The sequence below is a fragment of the Amia ocellicauda genome, chromosome 7 (assembly GCF_036373705.1).
Source record: "Amia ocellicauda isolate fAmiCal2 chromosome 7, fAmiCal2.hap1, whole genome shotgun sequence".
NCBI classification, from domain to species: Eukaryota; Metazoa; Chordata; class Actinopteri; order Amiiformes; family Amiidae; genus Amia; species Amia ocellicauda.
Window position 1 is genome coordinate 35,968,247 of NC_089856.1, and position 14,861 is coordinate 35,983,107.

Genomic DNA, 14,861 nt, shown 5'->3' on the forward strand with positions numbered 1-14,861 from the left:
AATGTCTCAGGAAACAGGAGGTTGAGCAGTGACTGTCTGAAATAATTCACCTGAACTGTTCAAAAAGTATAGTGCTATCCTCTGAAAATACTCAAGAGCAGATTTGTATCTAGTTATTCCACACAGAATTTGACAGTAATTGCTGAAAGTGTTTAATTTATGAATCTGAGATCTGTCAAATCTACTTTGTTGTCCACAGTTCCCTCTTAATGTAAATTGACATAAGCAAGTGTGTGTGTGTATATAGATAGATAGATAATTTAAAAACTATAGTTATGCAGTGAGTGCCCACGGCTGTGCAACTAAGCTCCAACTGTGACATGAGTATTCACGCTTCTTGTCCCATTGTGTCACCTTAGTTCAATTCTGTTTCTTCCCCGAACAAAAAACCCGCCGCATCAGTCAGTGTTTTCCTCCACTACAACAACCTCCCACACTGCTCTCCTTTCAGTACACCAGCAAGTCCCAGTGCTCCTCCACCTAAAGCCACAGGCCTGGAATCTTACGCCAATATCCTGACCACTGGAATTAACCAATGCTGTGTGTCACTGTAGTTCTCTGTACGTTTCTAGATAATGGACCTTGCACAGAGCCACTGCCATTGAGATTCAGGCTCAGGTGTTGATTAGACAGAGCCCTTCTTCTACAGGGACTTCCAGTTGTGTGCAGCTGGATCAAAAAATAAAGAATCGCTGATCTCAGTCAGACAGACTTGCAGTTCGGACGTCTCGTATAAGGCATGTAGATTCCCAGCACTGAAGACAATAAACAGAGAAACATTACGTATTTCAATTAATGCTATTTATTATTTATTGAGCGGTCACCATAGCATTTAAAACCATAACATATTCCATGAAATAAAAACAAATGTTTGCATTAGCAGAACATACTTTATTGATTACCTATTGATTTCTTCACAAACTTCCTCTTTACTCACTTAAATTTAACTTTCTTATTCCAAAGGACACATATTGTGAATTTGGCCCGAAAAATGATCCTGCAAAAAATAATTTGCTTTACATTCCGTGGTCAGGGCCTGTCTTTGAAACTCGCCAACATCAGTCAAACAATAAAAATATTAGACATGAGCAGATTGCAAGCACGACCCTAAGTTGCACAACTTTATTTCCCCAGGGATTTTATTACATTAAAAACTACTTGAAACCCCTCACAGTGGAATTTATATGCTGGTGGGTAAGAGCTCGAAATGGTGTTTGACATTTAAAGAAGCCACTTAAAACATAATGTAACCAGTCCTGTAGAAACATTTTAAAACTGCTTCAAAGGTCAGGAATAGTGTGTGGAAACTGGTTTGTAAAAGGCTTCTCAGCCCCTTGCAAATGTACTGAGCGTGCACTGAGAACGTCATCTAGGTGCTCCATATGTGCACCAACAATATAAAGATCAATGACTTCCTGTTAGTTCAGACTGAAGCAACTTAAATGGGACAGGAAACCCTACATCAGGAGATATTTATTCCCTCTTGGGTAAAATTCATTCTTACTATGTACTTATTCAATTCCCAACACAATGTTTCTCAGCCCACACACTCCAGAAGAAAAACTTTTTTTTTTTATTTCCACTGGACAGCTTGTGATATTAAGGCTATTATGCCAGGTTTCATATCTGTTAATATTGTACACAATTAGGTTGAATTCTGATTTCAATACTAGCACAATTGACTCGCATTTAAGGGTTAGAATTTGATTTAATGACATCTACAGGAGTAATAATATTAGCAATGCTTTTAGCTGTTGGTTTTCGTCTAAAGGTCAGATCTTCCATTTCACATTTCCTATGCACTAAACCTTGGTATTTCATAGCTGATTGCATAATTACAACCTGCATGCTGGAACTGGAAATTGTGTCTGTGTCATTATTAAGACATCTAGTTTAATATTTAATATCTCCCAGTTACAGGAATTCTTAGGTTAAGCTTTTGTAATGAGTTGAGGGGCCGGGTCTTCGATCACCGCTATGTGCCTGCCCTAATGCTCTCTTTTGCCATAGACAGGACCATGGACAGCAGAGCCAGACCCTCCATGGATCAGGACAATGGACAGCCGGTGGAAAAACACTGGCAAGGCAGCAGAACAGCCGCACCTGCCTGTGATTACAAATCACCCAGATTTGGGCGGCTGATCAGTGCAGGCTATTTAAACCCTGTGGTTTCTTCTTTGTCATGGAAGTGGGTGGTGGGTGAAAAGACAAGGAGGGCAGCTAGAGGAGCAAAGAGGAGCAAAGAGGAGCAAAGAGGAGCAAAGAGGAGCAAAGAGGAGCAAAGAGGAGCAAAGAGGAGCAAAGAGGAGCAAAGAGGAGCAAAGAGGAGCAAAGAGGAGCAAAGAGGAGCAAAGAGTAAGCAAGGACTGGACAAAGTAACTGGATTGAAAACTGGATGACAACTTGGACTGGCTGAGAACCTCAAACAGGGTTTGGATTTGTTTTGGAAGACTACGACCCTGGTGAAGACCCCTGAAACCCTTTTGACCATGAGACTGCCTAACCCTAAGACTGTTTTGTTTCTTTGTTTGTTATCCCTAGGAAACAGCTTAGCTGTCCAAGGCTAGTTAGGGATTTTGTTTTGTGTAGCAGACCATTCCAGCTACAGGAAGTGCTCCTTACAAATCGCTAGGTTTTTGTTTTCAACTTTTTCTGAAATCCAGGATGGAACTAAAATCATCAGCCTGGGGCTGTATTACACTCTCACTTGGTTTGTTTCCTGTGTTTTGACATTGTTCCCTGCCTATAATTCATTGGCTGCAGTTGCCCAACCCCGCACCTCGTTACACTTTTAATGACTGTTGGTTTTCTCAGTTTAATTTGTAAGACTAAAACACTAGTTTATCCTCTGTACTATATATATATATAAATTATGTAAATTGTATGTGAATTCTTTATACATATAGTGTGCGTGTGTGTGTGTACATTATATGTATAAAGAATTCACATACAATTTACTTTACAGTTTATCCTCTGTACTCAAATCAAATAGTCAAATCAACTGTGTCAACAAGCACAAAGTTTAATACTTTGCTACTCTGAACTTCTAAATGACTATATTTGCATGGGATATTGTGTAATAATTTAGTCAAGAAAAGAGGCTTTACCTTATATGGCAAGTCATTTTTTAGAACTTTATTTTAGCCTGAAGGCTTATTTATTATGGTTCCTCTTTGCCACAGGGTGCCATTGCATTAAAGCATATATTTCCCTGTCTCCTGCAATTACATGATGTGGTACTCCTAACTAACTTCTAGGTCCTTTATTTTAACTAGTAATTCTCACAAGACTTACTGAGTTAGTGCATACCCATCAGTATTAAATAAATTAAGTTTGAAATAGCTTGAAGAAACAAAACTACCATGCAAAATGCACTTTGAAAGTTTTTTTTTTTTTTTTTTTTTAATTTAAACACTGACTTGAGTATTGACACATATTAAATGGATACTGCTTGGACTACAAGGAGTTCTCATTAGAATAACAGGAATTCTAAAAAAATAATTCTACCTTAAGGTAATAAATAATCTCTTTTCCATTCAAACTGTTTGGAAGATGGATATAAAACTGCTGTCTGCAGAGCCACCCGAAATAGTTATGTTTCTGTGACTTGTGCACCCCCAGGGAAGAGACAGAATAATACACCATGACAGTTAATATTCATTCATTTGTTCGTCGATTCATTCATGTGTTTCTGACTTAACATATTTAAACATCAAGCTTATTGAAACCAGTAATGTGGATTGTGGATGTTACTTCTTTGATCCTGAAGTCTGCGGAGCCCTCTGTATTGATCTAAATCTGGCACAGGTGATCTTGATAATTCTGTTCTGTCGGATGGTGTTATTCGCTCAAACGCTTTAAACTTTTCAACTGATTGATTTATTCTTGTCTGTGCTAGAGTTAAGTTCTGAAGCTCAGAGTTTCATTCCTGGAGGTCTATTGTCCAGAACAGGTACTATTGTCCAGGTGGAGTTTTAGTATGTGTTCTGTCCTCATGTGAGACGATATTCTCAAGTCTCAGATTAAACTACCCTCTCCCTCTGGTTTTTGTTTATTGAACTTGCTGTTTACCCAGCGTCATCCAAATTAAGGGCAAAGGAGTGAATTAATATGTAAATTTGCTCTGCCTACATCCAGCTTTTGTGATGTTTTTGAAGGAAAATTCCACAAAGGGTGGTTTACATGCACAGAGTACAATACACTCAAGACACTGACGTCACGGAATCCATAGCTGTCATGTGACAACTTGTTCACATTGAGCAGTTTGCAGCTGTGGCTTGTGCCTCACATCTAGTTGTTTACTACTTTGTTTTACTGATCTTACCTGAGTGTTTTTTGTCACTGATGGAGCTAGCAAGCCAGGAATATGTGTTTTACAAAGTTAGAATTACAACACAATGTACAGTACTGCCAATTAACCTGAAATACACCATTGCTAACCATCAAACATCCATCAGCAACTTACTTTACTTTGAAGCCAAAATAAACTTACCAATTATCTTGCACTTTCATAATGTGGTAATTTAAGGATATATACAATGATCTCTGTAGCATTTGCACATGAAATGCAGGTTTACATATGGAAATGGGCATGTTTTTCCTGTGTTTTCATAATTGTTACGTCATTTATTTGAGTATTTGGGATTGAGCTTGTCTGTATCTGTGGCCACTTGTTTTAGCCACAAACCTGAGTTTCAGTGCCAACCATGCACACACATTATAACTTCATGACAAATAGAAAAGTAAAACAACCAACCAAACATTGAAAATAGGCTAAATCGAAGCCTACTAAATCTCTTTGCATCTTCCAACTATCCGAGCATGACAACGGACTCAATTTACTTACATTAGTATGTTTAAATACAAATGATGGACACAAGATCCCAAATTAGACCTCTAACAACAATAAAGCAATATTTACTTTTCATCAAGGTTCAGTATATGGCAATTTGAAAGTAAAATAATGTACAGTACTAGCTATAGTTGTGATGAGTACTTATCATTGCCAGCATTGCGGCTGAATTGCCAGGTGCAAAACATGGAGCTTTGAAGCCATGACACAAGCGGCTATTGGCTACTGTAGTGTGTATAGTGGCCTGTAGGGCTTAGGCAGTTGAAAGCCGAGGCAATCTGCTTTGAGAAGAGCTCGCATCCAGGCCATCTGGTGAAAGGGCTCCAGGAGTTTCTCCCACTGCACCCCTGATGTCTTGAAAACCATTTTTCCTTCCATCTTGTTTTTTTGGGTTACTTCTTCTGACGGAGAAATCATAATAATAAATGTTTGAAAATGGAGGCTAAATTAGACCTAAAAAATATGTCTAGTTTAAAATTAACTCCTTGTTGGAGAACTACAGGAAACTGCCTACTGCCTACTAATATCTCAAAATATGACTTACTCTTTGATTTTGGATGCCTCTGATATGAACACAACTGTGAGAATGATTACACCTGTGTAATAAAAACAAGTTATATTAGTGAACATACCATTTATATTCTAATGTGATTTAATCAATTATCTCCTTAACTGTATATGTTATCAAAGTTTCATTTATGTCAGTGCATCCTTCTTTGTGTCTCTATTGCAAATAAATAAGTAGAAAGACCAAGTGTAATTATATAAACTTGTGTTTGTGTAGCCTGTATGTATCCATTTCTCCAACTGTAAGCTGCATGGACAGTTTTTTCCCCTGCTATTCCACTTTTTCTAAATGTGTTTTATTCCAAACATCACTTGCATTTTTATTGGTATGGGTAATAGTGCCTGGTAAAGTAATTACTTTTTATTGCATTTTAGATTCTTTGTTTATTTTGCTAGCATATTCGGTATACTTCTGGAATACATAAAATCCATTGCTTAAAGAAAAATGGGGGGAAATCAAGGCAAAAGACCATTTGAATTCTTTGTATCTCCTGTTTTCGTTTATATTCAAGAAAAATATGTCAAAGCAATGCCTTAGGTGATTTCACAATTACACCTAGTATCCACTGGGCTCTCATCAGAGACGTCCATCATAGCATCTTGCAAATGCCAGTCATTTCAGCGAACCAAAATAATTTACAAGCTTAAATTTACAAACTCAACAAACCATGAAATCTGGAAATGTGGTAATCATTTAGAAGTACGAACTTCACTCCACAATATTGTCTTAATTGTTTGCTGGCTATTTTTAATTTTGAGATTCTGTGATGTAACTGAGCCCTGACAGCACACGTTTCCTCCCTCATTTCAATGCATGCACATTACCTACGCGAATCACAGCTAGAAAATAACACGTCAGTACCTAAAGCTACTATACAAAGGAGAGCCCGCCATCTGAAAGGGAAGACCTGGCGTTTGATCACTAAAGCCAGAATTCACATTTTTAATTACAGTGAAGTGTTTGGTTCCGTACTCAGTCATGCTCTTAAACTCTTTCTAATTAAATATTATTAAGAAAGTCATGTTTTACACCAGGCTGGAATTAATATTCTCCAGACTGCTTCTCTTAATGTATATCTATCTATCTATCTAGAGTTTGTTTTCCCTCCTCATGAAGTGTTATGTCTATTAATAAGGTAATTCCTTTAATCATGAAGTGTTTTGTTGGTGAAGTAAAGCCATCTGCCACCCTGAAAATAAAAAAGGATTTATACTGCAGGTTTTGTTTGTACAAGTCTAAGGCCATAAAGACTGCTGCCGGACTTTACATCCCCATGCTGTTCAGTCAGTTGCAGTGGTTTTATCACTCTTCAGAAAGAGACGTGTTTATAAATTGCTTAATTAGCATATTGTCATCTGTAAAGAAAACCAGCATCAGTTCTGGACATTGATCATAAAGCACTCATTTGGACTCAAAATGCTTTTACATCAGCCTTTTTAAAGGCGTGCGTGTGTACGTGTGCGTGCGCTTTCCCAGCCAGGTATTATATGACCTACACTTTGTCATGCTCTTGCAAATGTTGAAGAGTGCACCCACTTCCTAAAGGGCAGGTTAAAGCTGAGCATCCATGTCAATTGTGTGAGTCAGTGAGTCCATCTTTCAAAGTGACAGCACAAGAGGACCAGTACCTTAATCCAGCAATCAGGAGTACACTGAAGTGTGAACATACACAATGTGACAAAAACAAGAGAATGCTGCAAAAGTTTTGTCCACCCCAGTATGAAACATTGATTTATAAAAAGTAATATGTTAAGTTACAAAGCCAAGGTCACTTGCTCCTCCATGAAGGCAGTACACACGGTTTTAGCAAAAAAATCTTTACTTTGCTTGAACTCAGATTTGTCTTCATTACTATGCTGTTAAATATATGACTGGTTTCTGAAATTACTCTAGAAGACTGGGGAAAAATATATCGGGATTTATTCTGCAAGTCAAATAAATAAATAGTTAACTCCTAAAATATAAGACTGATGCTTTTCTAAAAAAGCAATGTATCAGATTTTCCAGAAGCAATTTTTATCACACTGAGGGAATAAGCAATGTAAATATAGATCCTCTTTCAATGACAGCAATGTATTAGAAGCATGTTTGAAATGTATTGCTCCATTTCTGTTGTTGGCTAAAGGCTATAATTTAAATCATGCATTTCCCAATTAATGTCCCAAGTGCATTTTCTGCTTAATTCAGGGTTTATATATGTTATAATGGAAATTACACTCACATTTGTTTAACACATTGCTGATACTTATGCATTTACCAAAGCTTATTAAGAGGCATTGAAATGCAAGATCCGCTTAAAATTCTAAAGTAGTAATCCAGAGGGAGAAAAAAAGTCTTCAATTTTAAAAGTGCTGTTTTAAAAGCTGTACCTTGTTAGGGTGGAATTTGTTTTTGTTTTCCTCTTGTTTGGTTTGGGTTTTGTTAAACTTCTCAGTCTATCATGTTGATATATATATATATATATATATATATATATATATATATATATATATATATATCGATTGATCAATCTATCTATATCACCATCACCATCTATATCGGCCAATCAGATCCCCTGCTAGATGAAAATGTTTCCACTTGCTTCAATCTACAGCTTCTCATTTCCATAAAAATATATATCTATACATTGTATATCAAGACAAGTCTTCATCTGGGAGTAGCTTGACATGCTGCCAATGCTCTTGAATCCTGTATTCCTTGATAAAATAAACATATTTAAAAAAATGTAAAAATGAGGAATATTACTATTTTATAGTAGACCATAGACAATACTCAGGAGGTTATGTTGTGAAAAAAATAATCCTAAAAATAACAATAGACATAATAAAAAACCCATATATATGGCTATGGCTCCGATTATATGGAATATCTTCACTTGATTGTGTTTTTTCCTCCCTCACCTAGCACCTTAAACTGACATCAGACGTGCATCAAAGCTCATATATCCTGAAACGGCAGTAACACGTGAATGGCAGATTGTAAGACCTATGTGTTTTTTTTTAACACAAGAGATAAATTGTGAGCAGGGAATGAACTGCAGTATTCAAACTATTTTCAAGGATACACTATACAGCAGCAGTTCAGATGCCATTATTATTGTCACAGACCCAAGTTATGGTCTACGAAGGAGGCATGTGCTTTAGAGGACAATGACAGCACAGTTTTTTAACGTACTGTTTAGGATAGAAATGAGGAGGTATTTTAATTTTAAAAAATAACTGTTTACTAAGACCATCTTGGGAGGTATGAGTTCTGCATTCATTGGACAAACAGTGTTATTCTATGAACCCTTTATGTTCTAACTTGAAATTGAAGTATGTGGATGTCTAAAATGCATCATGGCTGGATGGGTATTTGATTGATTTCTCAAGACTCGGTTTGACCCCTGTTGTTTTATATTGGATCGCAGAAGGTCTTTGAAAATGATTTCACCATGCTCCTTTGGCCCATTTCGATAACAGTAAAAGGTAAATGAAGAATAAACAAACATATAGGACACTACCAAGAGAATTACAGAAGCATGTTATCTCCAGGGCTTGTTGATGAAGACAATGTGCTCCTTACAAATTGTAATTTCCCAAAGTACTACAAGAAACAAGTGTCATTTTAAACCGTAAAAGCAATTTGCCTTTTAGTATCACAAAGCTTGATTGCTGTTTCAGCAAGAAATGGATCTATTATTATGTCACAGTCCTTGACATTTCTCTTATTATACACCTATGATTTTGTGCTTACAGCAAATAATTGAAAAACCTCTCTATGCCTCTTTATTTGAAATGATGCTTGATGCGTCATTATGAATTCAAGGATGAAGTGCTGTGAAGACTGCTACTACCTGGGCACTATGCCTGAATTACTTACTCCTATTAACTGGTACCTACAAAAGCATCTTTTAAAAGCCTTAAAGTCACTTGAATTTCATATTAAGATTCAAGGAAACTCACTACAGTGATTTCCTCTTCAATTAAATACATTGTAAAGGGTTTATTCAGAGTCATTAATTTAGCATACCTTGAGAAGTAAGCCTACACTACATTTTTGTTGAAGTTGGTTAAATGTAATGTTTAATGTTCAAAATGGAAAAAGGGCTCTTACAATGCATTTGATTTTCCCTGGCACAATTCTCTGTAATTAAAAAATAAAAAATAAACACATTGGAAGTTTTTATAAAATGGATAGTGTTGGATCACATTTAGACTGGGATTAAATCAAAACCCGCTAATAGAAAACTACAGAACTGCCACTTTCTTCTAATCATAAATGTAACTGCTATGATGTACAGGTTTGTAGTTTGCTATTAACGGGTGGGTCAAATTTTTGATTTAATCAAGCCCTTAGACTCAAGCAGTAGCCTAGTAACTGGATGAAAGTTGACTGCCTGGTCCGGAGGCCTGTAAGAGGCATACTTTCAATAACTACATGTGTGACCCCTCAAAAAAATTTAAAGTTGAAGCACAGATCATTTTCCTTATACCAGGGTTATATTTTATAAAGGTTATGATTGTTTTGTTTTATGAGCTCTATTTAATATTCTGGTTAGGCAGATATAAATATTATATTCAGTATATGTTTGACAATTCAATGTAATAGAATAATACAAACTACAGTAAGATAATTGTACTGTAGCTACTACTTTGTCATTTTTTTAAATGAGTCTGCAGGAAATTTTACTAGCCAGAACACGTCATGTCTGTTGATGTTATTCAGATGTGAAATCCATGAAATGAAAGTGAAATTTTCTAAATCAAGTGTTGGTATTTACATACAAATTCTGTAGGCATTTTGTATCTCTTTTCCTACATACTGCTAATCATAAAAAGATCATACAGCAGAGAAAAGAGGTGCCTCCAGACTTACCAATGGTATACATATGAAACAAGATTTTGGAGGGCCATGGCCTTGGTGATGGATTGTAGTATAACTTGATCTTTTCCCCTTTTTTTTCTGCATTCCCTTTGAAGGATTAGTGATCTGCCAAATACCTAACATAAGACAGGATGCAGAAATAGAAGAAAAAAAAGTCGTAAAACTGTACTAAGAGGCAAAAATGTGTAAATACAACTTTATAAAACCTGTTAAGTGTTTCAGGGATTAAAATGCCATGCTAGGCAAAGATCAAATATTGGATTGTTCATGCTACCTCTAGGTCTAGTAAAGATTTTAAAAACCCTTAAGGCCTTCCAAGATATGAAATGCACAGCAAAACTGAGAAAATTCAAAAATTGTGATGAATAAACCAGTCTCTCAGAAGCTAGTTTGGTGCTTTGTCACTTCGATTTCTCTCTTGCTCTATGTGTGTTTATGTGCCTGTAAACTATATACTCAGTGAACAAAACATTAGGAACACCTGCTCTTTCCATGAAATAGACTGACGAGGAGAATCCAGGTGAAAGCTATGATCCCTTATTGATGTGACCTGCTAAATCCACTTCAATCACTGTAGATGAAGGGGAGGAGACAGGTTAATAAAGGATTTTTAAGCCTTTCAGAGGATGAATGGGCAAGACAAAATGTGCCTTTCAATGGGGTATAGTAGTAGGTTTGAATGTGTCAAGAACTGCAACATTGCTCGTTTTTTCACTCAAAAGTTTCCCCGTGTGTATCATGAGTACATGCATCCATCATGCCGTGTGTCAACACTGCAGGCTGGTGGTCACGGTGTGATGGTGTGTGATGTGTTTTCATGGCACACATTGAGCCCCTTGACAAAAGCAGAGCAAGGTTTGAATGCCACAGGATATCTGAACATCATTGACAATCAGGTACATCCCTTCATGGCAGCAGTGTAGCTGTATACTAATGGATGTTTTCAGCAGGATAATGCCCCATGCCACAAGGCTAGGATTGTCCAGGAATGGTTCCATGAACATGCCAGTGAATTCAGCTTACTGCAGTGGCCTGCCCAGTCCCAAATCTCAATCCAACTAAGCATCTGTGGGATGAGATGGGATGAGCTATTCAGAGTAGAGATCCACTACCAGCCAACTTGACACAACTGTGGGAAGCATTGGACTCAACATGGGCCAGCATCCCTGTGGAACACTTTCGACGCCTTGTAGAGTCCATGCCCCAACGGATTGAGGCTGTTCTGAGGGAAGAAGTGTGAGCAACTCAATATTAGCAAGGTGTTCCTAATGTTTGTACACTCAGTGTATATGTAGTAGATCCAGTGGCCACTGTGCATGTTGTATATGAGATTCGTTAAAGCATGGTCATAAAGCCATTTCAGTGTCCATTAGGTGTGCGAACTGCTCAGTATATGTGTTTAATTCTTGTTTTTTCCCACGGTTTTATTCACTAATGCGCTGATCTGGAGGTCAGCTTGTTTGGATCTTTTCCGATTCCTCATACAATATATAAAATAAAATAAAAATCCATGTTAAATATTTTACACATCTGAAAAATTCATAAACACATGTATTATATATTTATACTATGTGCCAAACATAAAAATTGTGCCTACATCTTTTAACAGGCATGTTTTCTATAAATGATTCAATTTGCCATTGACGGCCAGTTACAAGGGCAGATACTAGAATGTGCCAACTTAGTCAGAGCCCATTTCAGTTCCTCCAGTTCCATCTGAGAACTGCCTTCTGTTTCATTACTATGTAAAATAAGGAAAGTCATGGCTCTGTCATATCTTGTTTTTATGTTCAGATGAGAAACTATACTAAATTATATAAAAAATGACAGTCATACCTGTATCAATTTTACATGGACTATTTTTTTTTTTCCCCCAACTTCCACAAAACTATAACAGCTGTAATTTGCCGAATAGTTGGAACTGTCATAGTGGACATCAACTCCAAGAATCATTGGCTCTCCTTTTGTCTTAAGATCATCTATCAGTTCAAATTGTTTGTGCATCCATCCTTTACCACCATTTGATCTGGTGTCTGAAAAAAGCAGAGGACAAAATACTTGCCAAATTCATGTTCCGCAAACCTAAAGTGTCTTGGAAGAGGAGCGTTGCAACAAAATGTTTGGGGGCTGATAGCAATATATTGCCACCTGTTAAGGTACCAGTCATCAGCTGGATTTTCCATGCTGTAGACTGCCTAATAAAGCAAATAACAATCACTCTTGTATTTCATTTGCAATGTATAAAATTGACAGCCGATATGCTGAGCATGAATTAAAACTTATCCACAGTTCCTACAGCACTGTTTTACTTCAGTGTGACCGAGGACTGGGGCTGTTTGCTGTAATAGCAAAGTTCAAATAGCTGAAGTAAATTGGATTCAAAAACAACCCCCCCCATGTGTTTTTTCAGTGGTGTCTGTCATAAAAATGATTACATAATTTCACATACCAATACTATGTCCCTTCGCTCTCCCTCTCACTTTTTTACCTTTGTTTGGGATTTCAAATTCAGACTCAGTCATCTTCAGCACCAGAATACGTATTGGATACACTATCTCCTATGGAAGACGATTCTGATATATGGCACTTGCACTGTATTCCTACATTGATGTAAAATAGAATTAAAAAATGTATATTATACACACACACACACACATTCAGGTTAAAGCAATCTTTGTGTCACATCAGCACGAGAGAAAGCTCCATCAGGTGCTGACTCAGGTCTCCAAAAAAAATGTATTTACAATAAACTATCAAATGGATATTGCATTTGTTGACAAGGTATTGCTTTCTTGCTTTGCTTGTTTTCAGGTTTATATTTTATTACTGTGTTTTCATATACGCCAGGTTAACTTTGCAGACTATTACTGTTATTATTATAATGCGTAAATTGAGTGTAAAATATAAACAAATAAATGTATTATATTTACTGTCAACAAGCAATAATTATCATCATTATGGTCATACATTTTTGTAATTGGTCAAAAGCTAGAGTGTTGGGACAGCATTTGTTTTTAAACGACCGCTATTATAGAAGAGACAAAACTAATTATTGTGTGCAGATATAAGAAAGTGAATAACTTCACGTACTTAATTACTATGCATTAGCGTATTTATACAAACCAGTGCAGGTGAGTGGGATGATTCAAGTGATGCAAATGTTGGCATGCACTGCAATCAAAGTGATCGCTGCAGACCACAGGATTTTCCTTTCTTTAAATATGGGATTGTTTACTTGCACAAACAATCTCCACTGAGCAATCTCCTCTGTTGATGGAAAGGAAAAAATAGCTCTGTCTTCACTGTTTTTCCTGTGGATGCAGCAACACATGTTGTCTATGCTAACTATAATTACTATCAAGGAGTAAGACTGAAATGCTAACACTTGGTTAACTTGATGATAATCCGGTGTTACTGTATTTTTTCCACCATGCTTCCTCTATTCAGGAGGTTATGACACAACACAACCTGAAAAACTGAAAGAGCATATATGTGGGCTTTAGACATCTGCCATTATTTGCTGAGTTTGTATTTTTTTAATGTTAAAGTTGCTTTTATGTTAGAATTGAACTGCAAAAAAGTTCTATATATCTTACTTATTCACTATAGCAACACTTACAAAAACATAATATTATATATTATGTTATATATAGAGTGAGTCGCTAGTGCTGAGTGAGAAAACGCTCGAAAACAGTCCGATAAGCACAGACATGGCTTGGTCGCTTCACGCAGGGATCTATCAGCAGCTTTATTTATGCTTTTCATGTGTTGACGTTGTGATGACCTATACTCCCTTGGGGAATGGTTTCAGAATTGAAAGATAACCTTGACTTTTAGGAAGTGCGTTAGTTTAAGCCGGGAAGGTTAGTGTTGTAATTTTAAATGAGGCTTTTAAATGAGAAAAGTTGTATGGTAAATATACATATTAAAAATACAAAACTGAAATATTATAATTAGATATGTCTCTCTCCACCCACCTGAGGTGAATGCACCTTTGGCAGCACTTACAGTTGTGAGTCTGTTGGGATAGGTCACTCTACAAATAGAATATATTTTTTAATTTAGAAATGGTGGGTTAGGATGTGTAAATAATATATTATAATATAATAATATATAATATATAATAATCTAACAATGATGATGATGATAAACAATGTATCATATACTTTCATGAACACCACATGTACATCTTTTTAACAACAAATTCAAGTACATTGATGGACAAATCTTGATTTCTTTTGAGTTAAATTCATTACTGATTTCAGTATCCTTATTTTTTGCCATCAACAAGTTTGCTAATAAAAACATGGCTGGCATTCAGCACAAACCTGGATCAGTCGACATGTTATACAATGACAGTCATATCCATGTTTTTTGTTGTTGTTGTCTGTTTGTTTTTAAATAACAGATAACAGGCTAAAGAATGAAAGGATTGCAATTCCATCTGGGTGTGACAGTGTGTAAACCACTAGAGCTATGGTATACAGAGACTAGACATGGGTAAATACAGACTCAAGTTTGGAAGGAACATCTGTATATTTTGGAAGGATACAAGGCACTGGCAATATATTCACG